Source organism: Harmonia axyridis, chromosome 3, assembly GCF_914767665.1.
Source record: "Harmonia axyridis chromosome 3, icHarAxyr1.1, whole genome shotgun sequence".
In the NCBI taxonomy this organism is placed as follows: Eukaryota; Metazoa; Arthropoda; class Insecta; order Coleoptera; family Coccinellidae; genus Harmonia; species Harmonia axyridis.
The window spans coordinates 42,232,664-42,254,365 of NC_059503.1; the positions used below are offsets into that span (position 1 = coordinate 42,232,664).

Genomic DNA, 21,702 nt, shown 5'->3' on the forward strand with positions numbered 1-21,702 from the left:
TAAGAGCGCATTGTATTGAGTAGTTCCTAGTATAGGAACATTGGGTCAGGGACAATTCCAGGTATCCATTTGGCTTATTAGATTCTGGGAAATTTCTATTTTGACGATTAAGTACATATTTATCTCTTTATTTGTTGTCCTTTATCAGAAAAAAATATATCATTTAACCTGTAACGTGTATCTCAAAAACTAGAGCTGATAGAAAAAATCTGGTGGCATTTTTGGAATCAGCACATTAAAAACATCTAAAATCAGATGTTAGATTCCTGGCACCAAATTTTTTTTTTCATTTTGTTGGCCTGTGTTATTATTACTCCATTATATAGTACATTTGATTATTTGAAGAAATTGCGCATATTCAAATACCAGGTAGGGGCTTCGTAAATATTTTTAAACTATAGTCCGAAATATATAGTATCACCGAAAGAAATATGTACTTCGCAAATGAATCGATGTTTATGCTTTCAAACGACAGTTGAAAGGAATATTTGATGTACGAAAGATAGAATTTTTCATTAAATTTTCCGATTCTGCGTATCTAAAATTGATCCATTCAAAACTTATTGTGAGGTGGTTTTCAGATTTTCTATTCTAAGTAATAAACCAAAATGGATCAGATATGATTACATTTAAAATGTTTCAAATTTTTTCGTATTACATTTTTGTGGAAGATATCCTACAGAGTGTCTCAGGAAGAATTGAGATCAATATGGAAGACTCGTATCAAGAGGTTTCAATTGCCCGAGTGCCCTCGTTTGGGTGATGTTCAACTTATCAATGAAATTTCACAGTTCAATAACACTTTAACTAAACGACCGAATAATTTTAAATTTTGAAGTTATGTCATCCTTTACTAACGCATACCTTCAATATTTCTGAAATCGAATAAATCGGATCCGGACTAGAAAAACTTCAGACTTTCCCTATTTTCGTGAATATTGGATCACACTGTACGTGAACATTATGATTTTTCACCGTTTTCGTAACCACAAAGAATTAATTCATAATAAAAATTCTAAATCTCTGCTAGACACGATCATAAGAGTGAATTTTTTTTAGTTCAATAACTTTTCAACTAATCCACCGAATAATTTCAATGTTTGAAGTTGTGTCATCCTTTACTATCGCCCTTCTTCAATATTTCTGAAATCGAATGAATCAGATCCAGACTAGGAAAATTTTTGACTTTATTTTTTTTCTTGAATATTGGATCACCGTGTATGTTAATATCATTATTTTTTCCGTTCTCCTAACCACAAAAAAAATCATAATAAAAAGTTTAAATCTCTGCTTGACATTTCTCTCTACATTTTGAGAGTCGACATAGAATGTGGCGACATAACATTCTTCCCCCCTTAATATGATATCAATCATTTTCAGGAACAGAGGAAATAAATAGAAATATTTAAGCTAATACTACCCATTTATGAAATAAATTGAACTAAACATATTGTATCAGTCTTCTGTCATAGGTATTCTTCCCAACTTGGCGACTGGTCGTTTGAATATCCCATTATTTGTTTTCATTTCTACTAGTCTCACTATTACTAAAAATGGTCTCACATTCGGTGTTAATCTATATTTCGGTAATTGTCCCATAAGGGGTACTAAAGGTTTCGATTTTAAGGCGACATTGTTGGCATCTGGAGAAGGTTGAATTTACAGCTGCCCTACAATGTATGTTCTAATATTTCTATCTAGCCTCGTTTAATACCAATTCCACCCCTTGATGTGCATATTTTTCGTGAATCTCTTTGAGAAATAGGAATGTTAATCTATGCTTGTTAGGCAAAATCACAGGTCGTCTGACTGAATCACTGATTGAAGTGGCTTGATCAGTTCTTCCCATCATAATTATGATTTCTTGTGAACTCGTCATCGGTGATACACCTTTTAGTCGGCTTTGTTTTGACACTTGTTCATTTCTCTTCAAAGTTTCAAGTTCTTCTGAGAAACTCTCTTTTTGACAGTAATATCTTTATTGTATGATATTTGAAGAATTTTACCAATACATATTTTTGCAGATATAAGTGTCCTCGTTGTAGCTCTTGAAAGTTTTTTGAAGCTCGAAAATCTGTCAATATTCGGTAAGATTGGGTTTTTTTCAAATTCAATAGTAGTTAACAGGGTTATTTTTCCACAAGCCTTATTTTGGGAGATATCTTTCCTTGGCCAATTCGATTTGTGTCTTGTTGATAAAAACTGGGGTCCAGAGAACCAATCACGAAATCTCACTGTATCGCTTCCATCTTCATTAGAAGGATCAGTCAGTTGCAATAGCTTCAAATTGTCCCAGTCGCTTGAAATTTCCATTAATCCAATATAGAACTGATTCCTCTTTTCGCTCGTGTGTGAAGCCGATGTGAACGGACACGTGTTAGCGCGCTCCGATAAAAGGTGATTATTTTATAAACAATCTGGTTTCGAACGATATTTCCTTCGAAAAATAACAGAGTTAGTGAAATTCCAAACAAAATATCCTTTTTTTTTTAAATTATCATAAACTGGTTTCTGGGACCCTTCTGACTACAGAAAGCTCAACTCACTCGTAAACATGTCCACCCAGAACAAACAAAGTTATGCAACAGCTATTCAGTCTGAAACTTTGCCAACTAAAGATCAAGCAATTGTGTTAGATGGAATTGATGGAATCACAATAAAGGAATACGCAATTGCGATTGGAAATCTTACGACGCCAACAGATATTCGATTCATTTCCAGAATATCGAATAACCGAATATATGTTATCTACAAAGGAAATTGCATTTAAATTAACAGAAGAACACAAATCCATCAAGATTCAAAATCGGGACATAAACATCAGACCACTTATAACACCAAATAAAATAATTATTATATCTAATGTTCCTCCAATCATTCCTCATGAAAATATTGGAGTAATCTTCTGAAAGCACAACATAAGTTTCTGTTCGACAATAACCCACCTCAGAGCTGGATTTTCAGAATCAGGATTTTCTCACATTTTAAGTTTTCGTAGACAAGTCTATATACCTCCTGAAGATCTTTCTAAACTGCAAGAATGCTCACGGATAAATTATGACAATACGAATTATCGGATATATTTTGCGGAAGATATACTAATGTGTTTCCTCTGTAAAAAAGAAGGACATCTCGCTAAGAACTGTCCAAATAGCACTAATCATCCACAGATTACAGAAGAGAGTTTCACAACAAACTCGAAAAATCCGAATACCAAACAAACGAAGGATCAAGAGTGTTCTTCTGAAAAGAGCAGGGTGAGTCATCAGCGGCTCTTCCAAAAGAATACAACAGGATAAATAAACGTCCATATTCTGAATCCACATCCTCCAAGTCATCCGAAATATTAGCTCACGAAGAAGAAATCCTTTCAAATGCCAAAGAAACTTCGACATCGGAATTGAAGCAGATAATCAAACAGCCTACTTAAAAAACGAAAATACAAGAAATGGATACATCCCTTTATGAAGACCTCAAGCCAGTGGAAACTGTCATGGAAACAAATCAACACCTATATAAATTCAACTAAAGGGATTTATTGTTGGTACTTATAGACGAAGTAATATCACGGAAATTGCCTTTACAATAACTGATGATCACCTGGAACTCGCAAAAACACTCCGAGAACTTTACAAGGCTGTGTCAACTCGCAGAATGAAATCAAGATTCACCAAAACCATCAAGCAATTAGATCCAGATGGCATCACTGGCCAACCTTTAAGGGCAAGCTCCAGCCTCAACGACATATCAGATTTATAGAAGAATTTATCATGGCGGGCAAAAATAATTTGAATATTTTATACTGGAATACAAGAAGCATAAAACAACGTTAAGAAGAGATAGAGGGTAGGTTGAACGAATTTGATATTTTAGTTTGTACGGAAAGTTGGTTGAAAGACAAAGATGATTTCAATTATTCAGGTTTTAATTGTTATAGAAAGGACAGGTTAACGTCGCGAGGTGCTGGCATTTTGATGTTAATAAAAAAGTATATAACAAATAACTCGATTACATAACAACATCAACTGACTCGCTAGAAATTTGTGGTGTTTCCCTGCTTAACATAGTTCCGTCATTGGTTTCAATAGTTCTATATAGAGTTCCTGGTGTTTGATTGTCTCAGTCTTTACTTGTCGGAAATTCATCTTGATGATTAAAAAGTAAAATAACTTATTTCCGCTTTATACAGGGTGAGTCTTTGACTTGCACATATATTTTAACCGAAGATTCTTGGGGTCAAAAGAAACACTTTTTTCATTTACCATTTTTTCCGATTCGGCCCTGTTAAAAAGATATAGCCATTTTAAATTTTCATAATGAGCTAATTCACCCCTGGTAACCGGAACACTGAAGTTTTCGCAAGTATAAGATATACAATTTGAACCTTGGAAATAAGCTATAAAATTGAAAAAACCATCATAAACTCACCTTTAACATTCCATTTGTTGAACAAAGTAGTATTTTTAATACAATAAATGAGTTATCCCAACTTCACTGACGATAAAGATTAAATATTTTTCTCTTGATTTTCTATTTCATTTTCGATAATCATAACGAATTGAACTCGCTACCACCCATATCAGCTTAGCTCCGATATTCATAATTCATATCCATTCATTTATTATATCGCATTTATAATATATCGTTGTTTATTTGATTTCGTACTAGAATTGCAATTTAACCTTACATTCTCAAATAAATAATATTCATCTGTGACAGTTCTAACACAGACTAGTAGTCTGTGGTTTTAAGTTTGAACCTCAAATTTCGAGTGTTGCAAATTTAAACACAACAGTTCGAATAATCTATGTTCTAACTTCTAACCTAAAATCTAAAATATTCATTTAAAGTTTACACTGTTATTGTCTTATGATATTTGATATTATATTTGCATAAAATGAAAATCATCGAAGATTTGAAGAAACCCAACAGAATATTGAAGTTCCATACATATTTTCAAGAAATTTAAAAACAATTTCCAAAATAATGGTGTGGATACAAAATAAATAAGTATGCATTCTGATAGAGAGTAATTCCTTTATGAAATGAAGCATTTGATTTGTGCCAACTATCTCATAAAAAAAATGATCTGCATCAATATTTTTGAAGCCATTAGTGTGAAAATATGGAAATGAAGTTTTATGGCTCTGTAATCAATGGAAAATGTTAGACTCCACTTGTTATGAAATTTGTTCTATAATATGTACCTGCATTATAGCCAACTCTACTTGATTCATCTTGATTTCGCCATTGAAAATAAATGAGAAGTAATTAATATAAATATCCACAATTGAATATCCTGTTTCTTTCAACTCACCTATTTGTTTTCATATTAAAACAATTATGGCACTCTTGGAAGTATGTCAATCATATGCTTTAGGATGAATTTATGGAGTAGCAAAAGAATAAAAGTATTTAATCTCAATCACATGAAAATTTGTCTAGTATGTACTTAGTGGTATGTTTCGATGTGAGATTGAATGACCACAAGAAGAATACAGTATTGTTCGAAGGCAGTCTTTAGTGTGATATTGATTGTTGTCATTAAAATGGGACTATTTTGTGAAAACCTTTTTAAACATGGGCTTTATGGTAAATCTGGACTTTTCAAAATAGAATGTTGATTTTAATGAAGTATCTTATTATCTCCGTGTGGAACGTTTATACTGTATTTCAGAATAAACTATATTATTATTATTATTATCTGAGCTGTGTCAAAGCTCAATAATTTGTAATCAAATAGAAGAGTTGAGGTGAGCTTATTCAAATAACTTCATTTTCAAACTAAGTTGGCTAGTACTTCAATTCTAAAATCTGAGACATGACATCATAGTAAATATTCATTTCTGTGGTTTTTTTTTCCACAACAGAACAGAGTTGCATGTAGCCAAAGTACCCAATTTTTTGAATTTCACAGATAATTTTTTTTTTTTTAAGATCAAGTTACTCGAAAACGGCGCTTTGTACGAGAAAATATGAGGAATACTTTTATTTTTCGAATTAGACAAATATTCTTCAATGAACGTTCAAATTAATTTTAAGAGTTGGGTTCTTAGATTTTCTGGTATTTTTATGTGATGTAATGTTCATAATGAAGAAACTGAAAGATGTGTAGGGAATCTTGTGTTCGGAGAAGATGTATCACATCAAGGAAAAGCTATATTCCAAAAATCATTTCCTTCAATAGAACCATTTACGAGATATAGCCGAAAATCACATTTTTTTATCGATTTTCAACAGCCTGTATCTTAGTAACCGGGCCGAATCGGAAAAAACTATAAAGGAAAAAAGTGTTTCTTTCGACCTCAGGAATCTTCGGTTAAAATATATGTACAAGTCAAAGACTCACCCTGTATATTTATTTTCAAAACAATTGTTTCGTCATGATAACATGACTTCGTCAGGTGAGCATGGTAACTAACTACATATTTCGGATAGAGTTCTTTAAATAGTTGAATAAAATATGGTGTGAAATATAATAAAATCCTGGAAATTCTTGGCTTTCAAAACAGGTTGAGTAAGGGTGATTTATTTAGGTCCGTTTGGTCGTTGAGGAGAATCTGTTTTTTATGGTACCTATTTATCTCCATTGCTTCAAGGAAATTCAACTTTAGGGTCTTATTTTCTACGTGCAAAATTTCGAAATTGTTGTCGAAATCATGCCCGGTCAGATAGAAAGTCTGGAGACTTTCTATCAGATAGAAAGTCTGGAGTCTATAAGTTGAATTGTGGTACTTGCCCATATTATACATTGGTCAAACAGGAAGATCATTTAGCACTAGGATAGGAGAACATCAGAAAGCATACGTTAGCGGAACTTGTAATTCAACATATGCAGAACATCTGTTAGAGACCGGGCATGATTTCGACAACAATTTCGAAATTTTGCACGTAGAAAATAAGACCCTAAAATTGAATTTCCTTGAAGCAATGGAGATAAATAGGTACCATAAAAAACAGATTCTCCTCAACGACCAAACGGACCTAAATAAATCACCCTTACTCAACCTGTTTTGAAAGCCAAGAATTTCCAGGATTTTATTATATTTCACACCATATTTTTTTCAAATATTTAAAGAACTGTATCCGAAATATGTAGTTAGTTACCATGCTCACCTGACGAAGTCATGTTATCATGACGAAACAATTGTTGTGAAAATAAATAAATAAAGCGGAAATAAGTTATTTCACTTTTTAATCATAGAGTTCCTGGGTCCAATTTGAGCCAGTCCACATGGGATTCTGCAATTCATAATGTAAGTAAATCGAGCAAAAATATCCTATTTATGGTAGATTTTAATGTTCATCATGTAGCAATTGGAACTGCGAACAGAACGATTATAACGGCGAAAGGTTATTACAAGCAATTCACAACTCAAATCTGATCATTCACAATACTGACTCCTCCTCGCACATTGATCCTGAACGAATGTATGGATTGATTGATTCGGCTTCGAAGGACCATGAACGTGTGTATGCTTGATATATTTAAATTCGGCTTCGAAGGACCTTGTGGTGTTTATGCTTGATTATGGATGTAAGAAAATACGTATGATTTTTGCTGTTTAATATGTTAACACAAACACTGTATATGACTGTAATGTTATAATAATAATAACTTGTTGAATATGTAGTGATTGAATACTTGAATATGTATGATGATGAATACTGAGTTACTGACTGACTGAATACTAGTGGTTGAATACTGAATTATAACTGGTGAATAGTGAATAACTGAAAACCCTCTCTCGTGGTGGGACCATGGTGGGAGAAAGCATCGAATAGAATCACAGGATTCTTCTTCTTCCTCTGTAAGCCTTAACAGATCCTTACAGTGGAAAAAATCAAATCTCGATCTGATTTCAACAAAAAGATCAATTGCCGATATAGTTTCTACTGAAACATATGATGAAACGCTCGGTTCAGATCACTATCCTATACGCGTAACAATCAATGCGAAGAAACAATTCTATGTCAAAAAATCCTTTAAACTTTATTCATTAAAAACAAACTGGGAAAATGTCGATCGCGCTTTGATTTTTGAATATTCCAAATTTTACACTGCAGAATACACAAACGCACCGGCAAACAAAAAATATGAATTATTTTTGAAGATAATGTCAGATGCAATTGCCCAGAACACGCCACAAATGTCAATGAAAAAGTCATCGAAAATTGGACGTCCAGATTGGACTACATCTGAGCCAGCCGTGGCGGTCATATACCAGAAATCATATTTAAAATGTATTGCCACAAGATTATCTTGCAGATAAATAAAATTCATGTCGATCGAATAATCCATCGTTGTTTTATTGCAATTTAAAGTTCTATAGCTCTAAAAAAACACCCTTTACAAAAGCTACATAAGATCTTTCATAAAATATGGTATATCGGCTTACTTACCTAGAACTGAAAAATTATTGCGAAGATTAGAACAGGTGGAAATTAACTCTTTGCGAATATCAATGGGTTGTAGAATGAGTACACCTACCAACCTAATCTTAGAAGAATCTAAACTACCTTCTCTTCGAAAACGAGCCAAATTGTTGTGTAGCTCATTCCTAACAAGGGCACTCTCAAACAGTAGTACAGCATCGAGTCAAAATATACATAATGTTATGAAAAATCTAGTATCGAATTGTAGAGTCAAAAAAACACTAATTAAAGAATGCCTAGAAAATGTGTATGAGTCAACCACTAATAAAATTGATATCAGAAGTAAATATAATCTATACAACGTGAATTTCGAAGCTTCATTCACTAAAATTCCAATCAACACTGAAATTAGTAGAATGGCAATAAATTACACTAACCCCAACTCTGTCATAAATAATTTGATAGCGTAAATATATTTACTGACGGAAGCAAATACCCCAACGCCAGATCAGTTGGAAGTGCAGTAGTCTCCGAAGAGCTGAAAATAGATGTTTCGAATAGATTGTCTAAAGAATCCTCAATATTTACCAATGAATGTGTAGCTGCTTATGAAGCTATCAAAATAACGCTATCTAACCCAAATAAGTGAAGTTTATCAAGAAACATAATGGATCAAATATTGCCAGTACTATTTTCAAGACATGTCTTTTCGTTGGAAATTTGGTACCTAGTGTCCTCCGATGACAATTTCTTCAGTCTGAATATGAAGGTATCATCCAATTTCTTCGTCTGGATCATCTGCCGAGTCTAAATAGTCATCAACATAGTGATTTTTCGTAATTGCGTATATAATCCTTTCATCTTTTTCAGTTTTTTCTGCGTTCAAGTTTTTAATGAACTGAGCACATACAGGGGAGCAAGTGACGCCAAAAGTCATCACCTGCATTTGATAGATATCTGGTGGTTCATTCGGATTTTCCATAGAAAACTTTGAGCATGTTGGTCTTCCTGTCTGATTTTCACTCGATGAAACATTTCTTCCACTGCAATTTTTCTTTGCCTAAACCTCAACAGGACTGATACAAGAGGTTCCAATAAGTCGGGTACAGAAAATAAGTTGTCATTGATGCTTGTACCACATGAATTGGATGATGCATCGGAAACTAAGCGTAGCTTTTCCGGTTTAATCTGATTGATGACTCCGAAATGAGGTGAGAAACATGTTTTTGGTTGTTGCTGCTTTGCTTCTTCACAAGTCAATTTACGATTATATCCATTTTTGAGATATTTTCATGGTATTTCTGACTAAAATTTGCGTTTTTTGCCATTTGATTTTCCACATGCAGTAGTCGTCTCAATACTGATCCTTTGTTATTCGGTAAAGAAATATCATCTGATTTTCATAAGGGATTTCATTTCTATCGTCACTGATACATTTGGCGGTTTTTCCCATTATCATCAAGGCTACCTCAGAATCACGTTCAACTACTTGATGAAGAAAATTGTCTGAATCGTCATTTTCACAGATATTAAGTAATCTGTTATTTTTGTGCGTTTCTGCTGCTTTTACATATCCACCCTAGTGATATTTTTGTCGCAATTTGGACATATTCAGGGCCATGGACTACCTTTCTGGCAACAGTGAGATTTATATTGTCTTGTCCAATAAGAATCGTTGGCCGATCCTTGATATCAGCAATTGGTAGACCCATCAGATGCACTGTAATCTCTACTTCCGCAGTTTATCACGTTTTCTCCATTATAAAACAGCAAATCTATGAGAGTGTCGGAACAATTGGTAATACGCGTAAGTTCACTTATCGGCTGATTGAAATCAAAAGTGTTCATCAAATTCAACAGCTTTCTAGTTCGTGAACTCGTCGAATTATATAAGTTAATATTGAAGTCACCAAAGCATATTATATTTTCGAAAGAATCAAACACATCCGTCACACTTTCCTCCAAAGATTTGAAAAAGCTATCCTCATCTGAAGACGGAGGTCTATAAACACATCCCACTACCAAAGATTGTCCCAAAATCTCAACCACTATCCAGACATGCTCTATGAAGTCCCTACTTTCACTCAAAATCACCCTATAAGAAAAATTATCTCTAAGGTAAATACCGACGCCGCCCGCCCTAGTCTCCCTATCCAACCTTATAAAAGAATAACCGTCAACGTAAACATTGTCATCACCAATATTCGAGCCCAACCATGTCTCGGAAACCGGAAACACCCACAATATGATAATCATATTCACCTATATGCTCCTGAAATGCAGCAAAATGACCAAGTAACGATCTTACGTTAATATGTGCACACGTAATCATCTATGAAGAAAAAAAACAGAGGAAAGGAACTATCGAAAGGGAAATAAAAAATAGAAACGAATCAATACAATCGATCGATTAAAATCTCAAATCACACAAAAGTTGTGAAACATAAAAAAAAATTCTGTAGTGAATGAGGAACTTCAACGGTAATATGAAAATAAATGATACAATTAAAGTTGAACTAAATACATCGAATTCAAAATGCAAACGAATTAATCAAAAATGAAACAATAATTCAAATAATCCAAAATATGGGTAAATTAAAGAATATAAATAGGCAAGTTATAGAAAATGAATTAATCAGAGAAATTATTATTTCCTTTGATGTTGAAACCCTTTTCAGTAGCGTTTAGCTGTTTAGAGAGTGGGTTCAGCGCCAAGCAGAACCATAAAGGGCTCAAGGAGTCTCCTTGGAAAATTCCCTTCTTAATTGGAATCAGCATGGATTAAATGTTTGCCGTGGAAAGCTCGATGTTCGTTTTTCAATTGTACGTTGCAAGTTTTAGAGAGTTGGTTATAATTGGATCGATCTGGTATATTTCCAAAATTTTCGCCAGCCAGCCATGTGGAAGTGAGTGAAAGCCTTCTTATAATCAAAATAAGTCATGAAAAGGTTTATATGTTTCTTGAATTCTAAGTTGGTTGCACATGATGGAATCTATTACTAGCTGTTCCTTCGATCCTTGTGCATTCTTGGAACATCCTTTCCGCTGTGTTGTGATTATTTTATTTTTCTTGCAATGTTTGTAGATACGAGATGCTAAACATGAAGTGATGATTTTGTATATTGTTGGTAGGCATGTTATAGGTCTGTATTTTGATGGATCCATAGTGTTTTGAAAATCCTTCGGTATTAGGTAAGTGATACCTGTTGTTAAAAATGTTGGCATTTCTGTTGGATTATGTATTATGTTATTTATGTATTCGACTAGCCTGCCGTGCAGACACCAAAACTTCTTCAACCAGAAGTTGTGAATTCCATCTGGGCCTGGAGATTTCCAATTGTGAGTGTTCTTCAATATTTCCTGTAGTTCTTCAGACGTTATTACACTATGTGGCATACTTTCTATGGTCTCACATGATTTCTCCTCTCTTCTTATCCAACGCGCTTGGGAGTTAAAAGGAGTCGGAGTTGGCAGTTGATCGGTCCAAAAACTCTCCATATCTTCGGCGCTTGGAGGACACCCTAATTTTGTTGACGTTTGTTCATTAAGCATTCTATAAAACTTCTTTTCGGAGTTTTCAAAAATCAATTTGTCATGTTTTCGTTTATAGCTCTCATTGTATCTTCTCAGTCGTTCAGAGTATACACTCAATTTTTGTTTGAGTGTATCTAGAGTTTCTTGAGCACTTTCATTGTTGGCGTCGTAGTTTGCATGTCGCCTATGGCGATCCATAATTGCATCCACTATTTTTGGTAGTTTTCTCGACGGTGAACCCCTTTCAAATTGTGTTAACCTTTCTATATCTCGTCGGAGGCTATGTACTTTTGCTTCTAGCCTATTTTGCTAATGTGGTTTGTTATGCTGTTTTTTCTGTGCTGGTTGCTCACTTCTAGGTTTTGGCTTCACGCCGAGCACTGCTGATATTGTAGAGGCTGCACAGTAGGTAATAAGATGCAATGACTCGAGGTTTTGGTCATTCGAAAAAAACGGTGGAATAATCTCTTTGTTCATTATGTGCAGAATATGTGAGAGTTTTTTGGATGTCTTCAGTCTAGGAAGAATTGGTCGTTTAAGGGGATCAGTACCCTCGAATTCTATGAAATATCTACTCATTGTAACAGATAAGTGCTCTAATAGATTTCTTCGACTTTCTTCTCGGTTTTCCATAGTTGCAGTTTGTATATTCCGCCATTGCTCATCTCTTACTAGTGTCAAATCTCCGCTGTTTTGTTCCTCAGTATTACTTTGTGCATTGATGTTGTGTTGGTTTTCAGCACAATCGTAGTTTTCTTCAATTGTCACTTCGTTGTTAGTGAGGTTTCTATTCTGTAGCCTCAGTTGGACTGGTGTTAACTCTCATCGGGTACAAGTTTATTTCTCAATATGACCTGGTATTGGTCGGCTACTCTTTGCTCAGAAACTTGGAGTTCGGGATAGTTTCTGTGGAATTCTGCAAATAATTTTTGCCGGTAGCCTATTTTATCCTCTTCCATATTAATCACTTCATAATATATGCGCATGATCGTTTCATCGAACTTGTCCATTTCATGCGTCTTCTTGGTAGACCTGCTTGGGTGAGTGCTGGTTGGGAATCCCGCGCAGCACCTTCAGCAGTCGAAGAAACTCGTGTTATTCTTCTCCTAGAATGTTGAGATTGTGGAGGCGTAGCATTTTGTTCGACAGAGGCCCGCCTCTTTTTAGCACTCTGTCACAGACGTCCCGTATACTGTCATGTCCAGCGCCGGCTCCAGACACGCCCTGACGAACCTCAGGCAGCGGCTCTATATTTCTATTCCTCAAATTCACCATCATTCATGGGTTCCTCCATGTCGTGAGGGAAACGGCCTTTTATCGCTTTTTAAGATCCGCAAAGATACGGTTGGAGAATTCTTGAGCTGCTTTCCACACGGCTTCGTCCGTTACCCTGGAGAGGGGCCCTTCGACAGGTTCCAGCTTCCCGGGCCAGGGAGCTCCTGGAATCTGCGGTGGGCAGGAGTCGATTCAACTCTCGTGATAGGTGAATCGCTAGGGATTCACCTACCGCTACTCTTTTATTATTATTATTTGAGCATAAAATTCTGTTACTTCTTTTTCGCTTTGTTGAGAGGTTGGTGCATACACTTGAATTATATTGATTTTGGCAGGACTTGATCTTAACCGTAATAGCCTCACTCTTTCGGACATTGGGATGAAATTCACCACACTTTCAACAACTGTTTTATTCAGTATAATTCCTACTCCACGTTCATGCCCTCCATGTGTGCTTCCCGAATAAAAAACTCGACGTTCATCGATGTCGCAGAAGGGAGATCCCGGCCATCTCATCTCACTGATTCCTAGGATGTTTATTTTCAATCTTTCCATTTCTTTAATGGCGTTGTGAACCTTTCCAGCCTGTGCCTAAGTCCGAACATGCCTGGTTCCTATTCTCAAACTTGATCTTGCCTTAATCTTCTTTGTATCATCATTATTCAAAACTGTTCCCCCCGGAGATCCGATTGGAGAACTTGAAACTCCAGACACTAATTTAGCCTGGAACATAGTCATGTTGATACTACAAGAGATACCAATAGTTGGTCTGTAATGCATTGTGTCTCCTTGCCTTCTGTATTCCCATGCCGTTGACTTTTTATGGTTCGTTCGCCTTTGGGAGCGATTTCTCGTTCCCAGGACAAGAGAGTGCCCATTCCTCTGTGGACTCTTTCAACTAAAGCTGTAGGCCCACACTGCTTAGTAAGGCAGTCATTCGGTCGACAGAGCCTCGTTAGTTATCCGGCAGGGTGTAGCGATCAGGTGAGGTTGTCATTTGAGAGTAGATTTTCGTCTACCAACAATATATACAGGAAATATTCCTTACAAATTGAAAGTACTCAATCTCTGCTATACTTATCGTTTTGCCGGTTCATCCAACTCAAGTCACTTTAACCGGAACCGGCATGTTAGATTCCAAGTACAGATTGTTCATAGGACGGTCTTTTTCTGTTGTAATAATGATAGTTACATTTAAACAACAGGAATTCATTCAACCGGAAATTCCAGGGATTCGTTTTTTTCAGTGTAGAAGGGGAAGGCGAATATCGATCAATTTTGCCCAATTTTTTCATGAAATATCAATAGCGTGCGACCTCTGAGCACATTATCAAAACTATAAAAATGTTTCATAGAAAAATCAATGAAAATATTGGAAAACAAACACTTAATATAATATATACGTGATTACAGATCCGCAGATTTTCGTACGGATAGATCTCGGAAGTGCTTAACCATTACCACAGAAAATTTAAGAATACTTAATATCGAAACAAAATCAACCAAATGTCAACGGAATATATATTCTGCATCCGTCGAAAATCCAGAAGAAGATCAAAAAGAACTAATGCTACAATGAATAGATGCGTCTTAGATTTTGGGGTTACAGATCCATTGAGACGGCCGATTCTGCAAAGATTGAGGACATCCAAGAAACATCTCATCTTCTGCTCATGACCAATAAGGATTATACCCAAGTTTCTTCCTGACTACCAAAATCTCGAATCGTTGCACCTTATCATCTACTGTGCAGCAAGAGCAACAGTGCTAGGTGCGAAGCCAAAACCTAAAAGTCAGCAACCAGCCAGGAAGAAACAACAAAATAATCCACATTGGCAAAAAAGGTTAGAAGATGAAGTTCATAGCATCCGACAAGATATTGGGAGGCTTACCAAATTTGCAAAAGGTTCGCCGTCTAGAAAACTTCGAAAAATGGTGAATATAATAATGGATAGTCACCAGCAACGTACATAGTATTATCCAAAAAACGAAAATGCCCAACAAATTTTCGATACACTGAAACAAAAACTTAGTGCGTACTCCGAAAAACTGAGAAGATAAAATGAGAGGTATAGAAGAAAACAGGATAATATGATTTTTGCAAACTTTGGAATGAAATCCTATAGAATGTTAAACGATAATATATCGAAGGCCTTAGCTAGGTCTAAGAAGCACATGTAAACAGGTTTGTTGAATTCAATAGATTTTTCTGCGGTTTGCCTTACTATGAAGATTGCATCTATTGTTGACCTTTTTTTTTCGAAAGCCTTGTTGTTCTTCACTAATAGCATATTCTTCACTTATCTTATTAGCAAAAACTTTTGTTTTGTTGTTGTTTTCTTGTTTCCCTTCTTAATTATTGGTATTATTACTCTTGATTTCCATTTTTCTGGTACACTTTTTGTATCCAAAATCTTCTTGAAGAAAAAATTAATATTTTTTTTTATCGAATCTCCATCATACTAAAGCAATTCGTTCGGTATATTATGGGCTATTCTATTTTTTAAATTTCTGATATGATCCTTCAGTTCATCCTTTGTAATTTCTAGGCTTCGGTCATCATCGCTATCTTCCTCATGTTTTTCCTGGTCTATAGGTAGATTACTTTCACAGTTGTATAGTTCCCTGATATAAGTTGTCCATTTATCTCCTTCTATTTCATTCGGGCTTTTATATTCATTGATAGGTTGTTTTCTACCTTTAATCATATTCCAAACCTTACATTGTGTCATGTTCCATCTCTTTGGTAAACCGCGTCAGTATTCTCTCTTCAGTGTCCTTATCTAAGAGTTAATTCAGTTTCGTGTGTTTTTATATTGCTAGAAATTACATTGTGTTTTATTACTGCAGTATTGTAGGAATGATTCTCTCTTTTAATGAGCTAAGTCTCTGATTTCGTTGTTAAACCATGGTTTTGTTATTTTTGTCGCGTTTAAGTTGACCTTCCTAACTCCGATGCTGCAAAATGCAGCTTGCAAAATGTTCAGTTCAATTTGCGCCCATAATTCGTCTATATCATTTTTCTCTTGATTCACTGGGTTCATTGTGAAAAATTCTCTCAACCGTTTCTGATACCATTTTGTAGTTTGATTCTCGAAAGATTCAATATTTAATTCTTTAATAAACTTTGGTAGTTTCTTCTTGTTCGATGGTATCTTGATAAGAAATTTGGCTATTACTAATTTGTGATCCACAAGAAAACACACAATCTATTCACGAAACGAATATTTGCTATTAACCTTAGAACATTAATAAGGGGAACGGAAATCGCCTTGTAACTGATGCATTTGTTTCGATGCGAACATTCGTCACTCCTTGTCTGACGGGACAATACATATAGCAGTAGCGTAACATATATATATATATATATATATATATATATATATATATATATATATATATATATATATATATATATATATATATATATCGGATTTCTACAGCTGTCGATAAATTGATAAATTTCGAAATTATCAATGCATGATCAGAAATTGTTTACGATGTGATTTATTCATAAAAATTCTTTCGTGTTTGGCTCTCAGACACAATCGGCTAGCTAGATTGTGATTGATGTTACTAAACTTCCATCTCTCTTGTATTCTGGATCGAGCACAAATGTTTACTTCCCGTTCCTTCTATCTACATTCTAATAGCGTTTTCTGATTGTTGCACTGGTGCGCACTGATTCACCAGGTCAAGTGTACACTGAGTGCAACCTGTGACGTCATGCACTTTTACGGGTTGCCCGAGAAATTGACATTTTGACAAATGAAGCTGAAAACAAAAGTTCTTCTCAGTGCACTTTTACCAGAGACCTCTCGAGACGTTTCACACACAACAATCTAACCCTAAATTTACTATAATTCAATAATAATAAAAATACAAATACCTAATGATGGAAACCGAAAATTAATTGCCAGGTAAGCATATTAGTACCTATTATTATGGATATTATTATGGATATTATTATGGATTTTCACCATTTTTTCCACATAACCTTCTATTCGTGGTTTATTTTCTAGTTTTTCTTTGGTCAAAAATTCTAATTCATCATCACTTGAAGATGAAGATCCCAGAACCAGTGTCGAAAAAGTAAACTAGGTGCGCACTGAGGGCGAACCAGGTAATAAGCAGAAAACGTGAACACTGAAATAGTGCACACCAAAAACGTCAGCGGTAAACGACACACTCGATCGGTGCAGCACTAGTGCGCACCAGTGCAACAAGCAGAAAACGCTATAAGGTTATTAACTTTTATATCCTTGTCACACTACACTGATATCAATGGTCTCTCTGTAACGCCAAGCAGTCGCGTACCCAAGGGGGGGATTAGGGGGATATACCCCCCTACCCCCCCAAGGAGGAATATCCATCATAAGTCACAACCTTATCTATCACAATCCTATTATGAGTAAGAAATCTCCTTTGAAATACTTCTTTGGAAAACTTCTTCAAAAGAAGGAGAATTGATGCAGGTGAATATTCAAGTTTTTCGCGTTTGAATAGAACAGCTGACACTTCGATAGTTGAAAATCAATCTCAAGAAGTGTCTGTAGATTCAAAGGACAACGGAAGCAAAAACCTATTTTTTTTCTTTATCCGACCCCAAGCCTTATGTATGGGTACGCCACTACCGCCAAGTCCATATTATCATATTAATAAAAGAAAATAAATAAAAACATTCGACAATACGTTTCACAATTTATTAATTCAAATTCAAATTTATTCTGATTCCAATTACATGGTGCCTATGTACAACTAAATTATAACATTACACTGAATATCATCATCGACGATCGGAAACTCATCTAAGCGCAATGCGCTTGTATTATGTAGTCTCCGCTACCCGACGAAATTAAGCACCTAACCTATCTGAACAGAAAATAGAAAAGAAAACAAAAAAATAAAGTAATTGGTGTGGACGGTTCTGGGCGCAAAACAGGAGGAAAGATCTATATTTCAAAGAAATTCGCTCAATTTCATCGTTATCGCGAATCATTGAAAAAAATCACTATATCAACGAGTCAGAGGCAAGTCGGCCTTCCAATATGAGTATTTTCACTTCCGATTTAAATCCTCTGTTAGTTTTCATTTTTCTCACATACAGTAGAAGCCTATTATAGAATTTCGGACCTAGATAGAAAACGGAATTCTGAGAATGGCTTTTCTTAAATGATGGAATTTGGAGAGACTCATTACCTACTAATCTAGTCATATATTTATTTCCATAGTCAACAAGAGGGTAGTTGTTCGAGAACATATACATAAGTGACTGGTAAATAAAAAGATTTTCAACGTTCATCAATTTGGATTCATAATATAAATCCCTTGTTGGATAGAGCCTTTCCTCAGCATTATCTTGATTAAGGTATTCTGTGTTGTTTGCAAGTTTCTTCTAGCATTTATGGTTAGTCCTCCCCATACAACAATGCAATATCTCAGAATCAATTCAACGAGAGAGTAATAGACCATGCGTATATTTTGTCTAGATAATATATCTCTCAGACCATAGAACGCATGCATGAGTTGCCTCAACTTTTTCGTCAGCAATGCTGCCTGCGCCTCCCATCGTAGGTATTTATCTATAACCACCCCTAAATATTTGACCTCATCAACTCTCAAAATAGATGGACATGTGCACCCCTGAAGGTTACATACTTCATTGTGAATGAATAGGAGATTTTCATCGGGTTGGTTCTCGCAGGTAATAGAAAATGTGATAAATTTACTCTTATTGAAGTTTAATGTGAGCAAATTAATGTTCAGCCAATCATAGATATCAGCCAGACATTTCTCGGCAGTTCTATAAAGTGTATCCCATGACTCACCTATAAAAACAACGGCAGTATCGTCGGCATATGAAATAATTTTACCAGGGATGTTTTTCCGCTCAAGAATGTCATTCATGTATATCAGAAACAGTATTGGCCCCAACACTGTTCCTTGAGGCACCCCCAACAAAATCGTTGATGAATTGCTAACATAATCATCAATTCTAACGTATTGAGTTCGACCTCTCAAATAGTCCTCCATTAATTTGTGAGCAACACCTCTTATACCCACGTTTCTCAGCTTCGCTAATAAAATTTCGTGTGACACAGTGTCAAAAGCCTTAGCTAAGTCAAGAAAAACTGTCATACACTTCTTCGATTCATCCAAACCAGTAACAAGATCTTTTACCAAACTCAAAACTGCATCTTCAGTACTGACACCCCTCCGAAACCCAAACTGTCTGTCCGATAATATCCCCCGCTGTTCAAAAAAAAATAGAAATCTTCTTTTAAGGCACTTTTCGAAAATTTTTGCCAAATTATTGAGAAGTGAGATTGGCCTATAGTTAGATGGATCATCTTGTATAACACCTTTAGAAACAGGAACAACGATTGATTCTTTCCATTGTTGAGGTAGTGAACCGGACGAGAATGCCAAATTAATTATATGACAGATTGGTTTGGTGATGTGAATGTGAATTGCTTTTATTAATTTTACTTGTATAGCATCAGGTCCAGCAGAAGTGTCGTTTTTAAGACTTCCTATTACCTCTATTATTTCATTCTCAGTAACCGGGGTGAGAAAAATAGATTCTCGAACAATCTTGTTGGAGCCCATTTTCTTCAGCATTCCAGGATTGCCGCATTTAATTTTTTTTGCTATCTCTGAACGGATATTAGTAAAAAATGTATTAAATAGGTTTGCCTTCTCTTCATTGTTTATTATTTCACCCCCCTCTTCATCCCTCATAGTTATTTTACTTATACTGGTCTTGACCGATTTCGAATTAGTGGCGCAATTAATGGTTCTTCATATTTTCTTGAAATTATTACCAGCATTTTCCATTTGTACCCTATAATATTTATCTTTGGTAATTTTAAGTAATCTGTTAAGTCTATTCCTATAACGACAGTATTGTTCCTTGCGTTCAATTGAGAAATTTTTAATCAGAATCCTCTTTAAACGGTCTCTCTTACCTATTGATACGATCAAACCCCTCGTTATCCAAGGTTTTAGCTTAATATATTTTTTCTTTAGGATTTTTTCTACTGTGCAACTTTGTAGAAAATATTTAATTTTATCAATGAATATATTGTAACTTAACTGCACATCCTCAGTCCTCATTACCTCCTCCCAGCTTTCATTAACTAAATGTCGTTTAAACCCGTTAAAATCAACTTGATGAATTTTTTTCTGATTTTCTAGGGAACGATTAACCATTGCAGAACTAAATGATACAAATATGGAATAATGATCAGTAAAGGCTGTACGTATTACCTTTGGTCTTATGGAGACAGCATCACCCACGCATCCCATCCTCCGAATGAAAATATGATCAAGTATACTCTTCGAAGTCTCTGTTTCCCTTGTTACCTCATTAATATATGAAATGAAACCATTTTCACACAACATATTTGTGTAATTCGTCACGTCCGATGATGATGAATCCCCCAACAAATTGAAATTTATATCACCCAAAAATATCTCAATCGGATTTTTCTCCATTGTCTTATTATATTCGTGAACATCCCGAATGTAAACCGAAGCATCAGTAGCTGGAGGGCGATAAGAAGCCGTGATACCGAATTTAAACTTTACAGTTTTCAGAATTATCCTACTCAAAACAGATTCCGTTAAAGAAACATTTATCACCTGTGCTGACAAAGTATCACGAATGTACACGATTAACCCGTCATTTTGATTAAACCTGGATTCATTGTAAAAAATATTGAAATTTGGAATAGAAAACCGACTTACCTCCTTCACCTCCCAGGATTCAGACAAAATTATCACGCCGACTCTTTCCTTGATAGTTTCTAAATATACAAGAAATTCCTCAAAATTTTTATTGATACTGCGAATGTTACTATGTATGATCGTTAGATCATCCGCCTCTACTCCCCTGAATGCCTCCCAAAAATCGTCCACAACCTCAGTTTCAATTTCACCCACCGCATCGAGTTCATTCAATAAGTCCAACATATCTACGAATGAAATTTAATATACACATATGCTTAGCGAGTATATATCGAAATATTTATTCTAAATACTAATTTCCCTAACAATCGATAATACCCAACTCAATAATCCCCTAAAAAATATAAAACAATATAAAAATGGTAAATTTTCTATCATTTACTGTACAAAAATTTCTTTAATTCTTCCATCTTCAGGATTTTACATATAGAGTTATTTTTCTTCACAAAAACATTCCCATTTTGAGTCCAAACACTTTTAATATTCGTGCATTTTATTGCCTCTTCCATTATCTTCAATCTATTTGCCGTGATATCTTCTCTAACAACCAATCCAGTGCCCTTGAGGAATTTCTTGCTATTATGAATTTTTTGTTTCATCTCAAAGTTTTTCAACTTGAGAAGTATTCCCCTTTGCTTTTCCTTGTTTAATCTTCCAATTCTGTAGCACTCTTGTATATCACTTTCATCGAGCCCAATATTCATTTTAAGGTTTAAAATTTTGACAACAGAAGTTGCAGTATTTTCGTTGTCTTTTTCCTGCAAATTA

At 35.1% G+C, this 21,702-nt stretch overlaps 1 protein-coding gene across 17 annotated transcripts in view; it reads left to right on the forward strand.

Annotated features, from left to right (window-relative positions):
* Positions 1–21,702, forward strand: part of LOC123676324 (eukaryotic translation initiation factor 4E transporter-like) — a 209,863-nt gene that overhangs the window by 169,866 nt on the left and 18,295 nt on the right. The gene's annotated exons all lie outside the window — the stretch shown is intronic.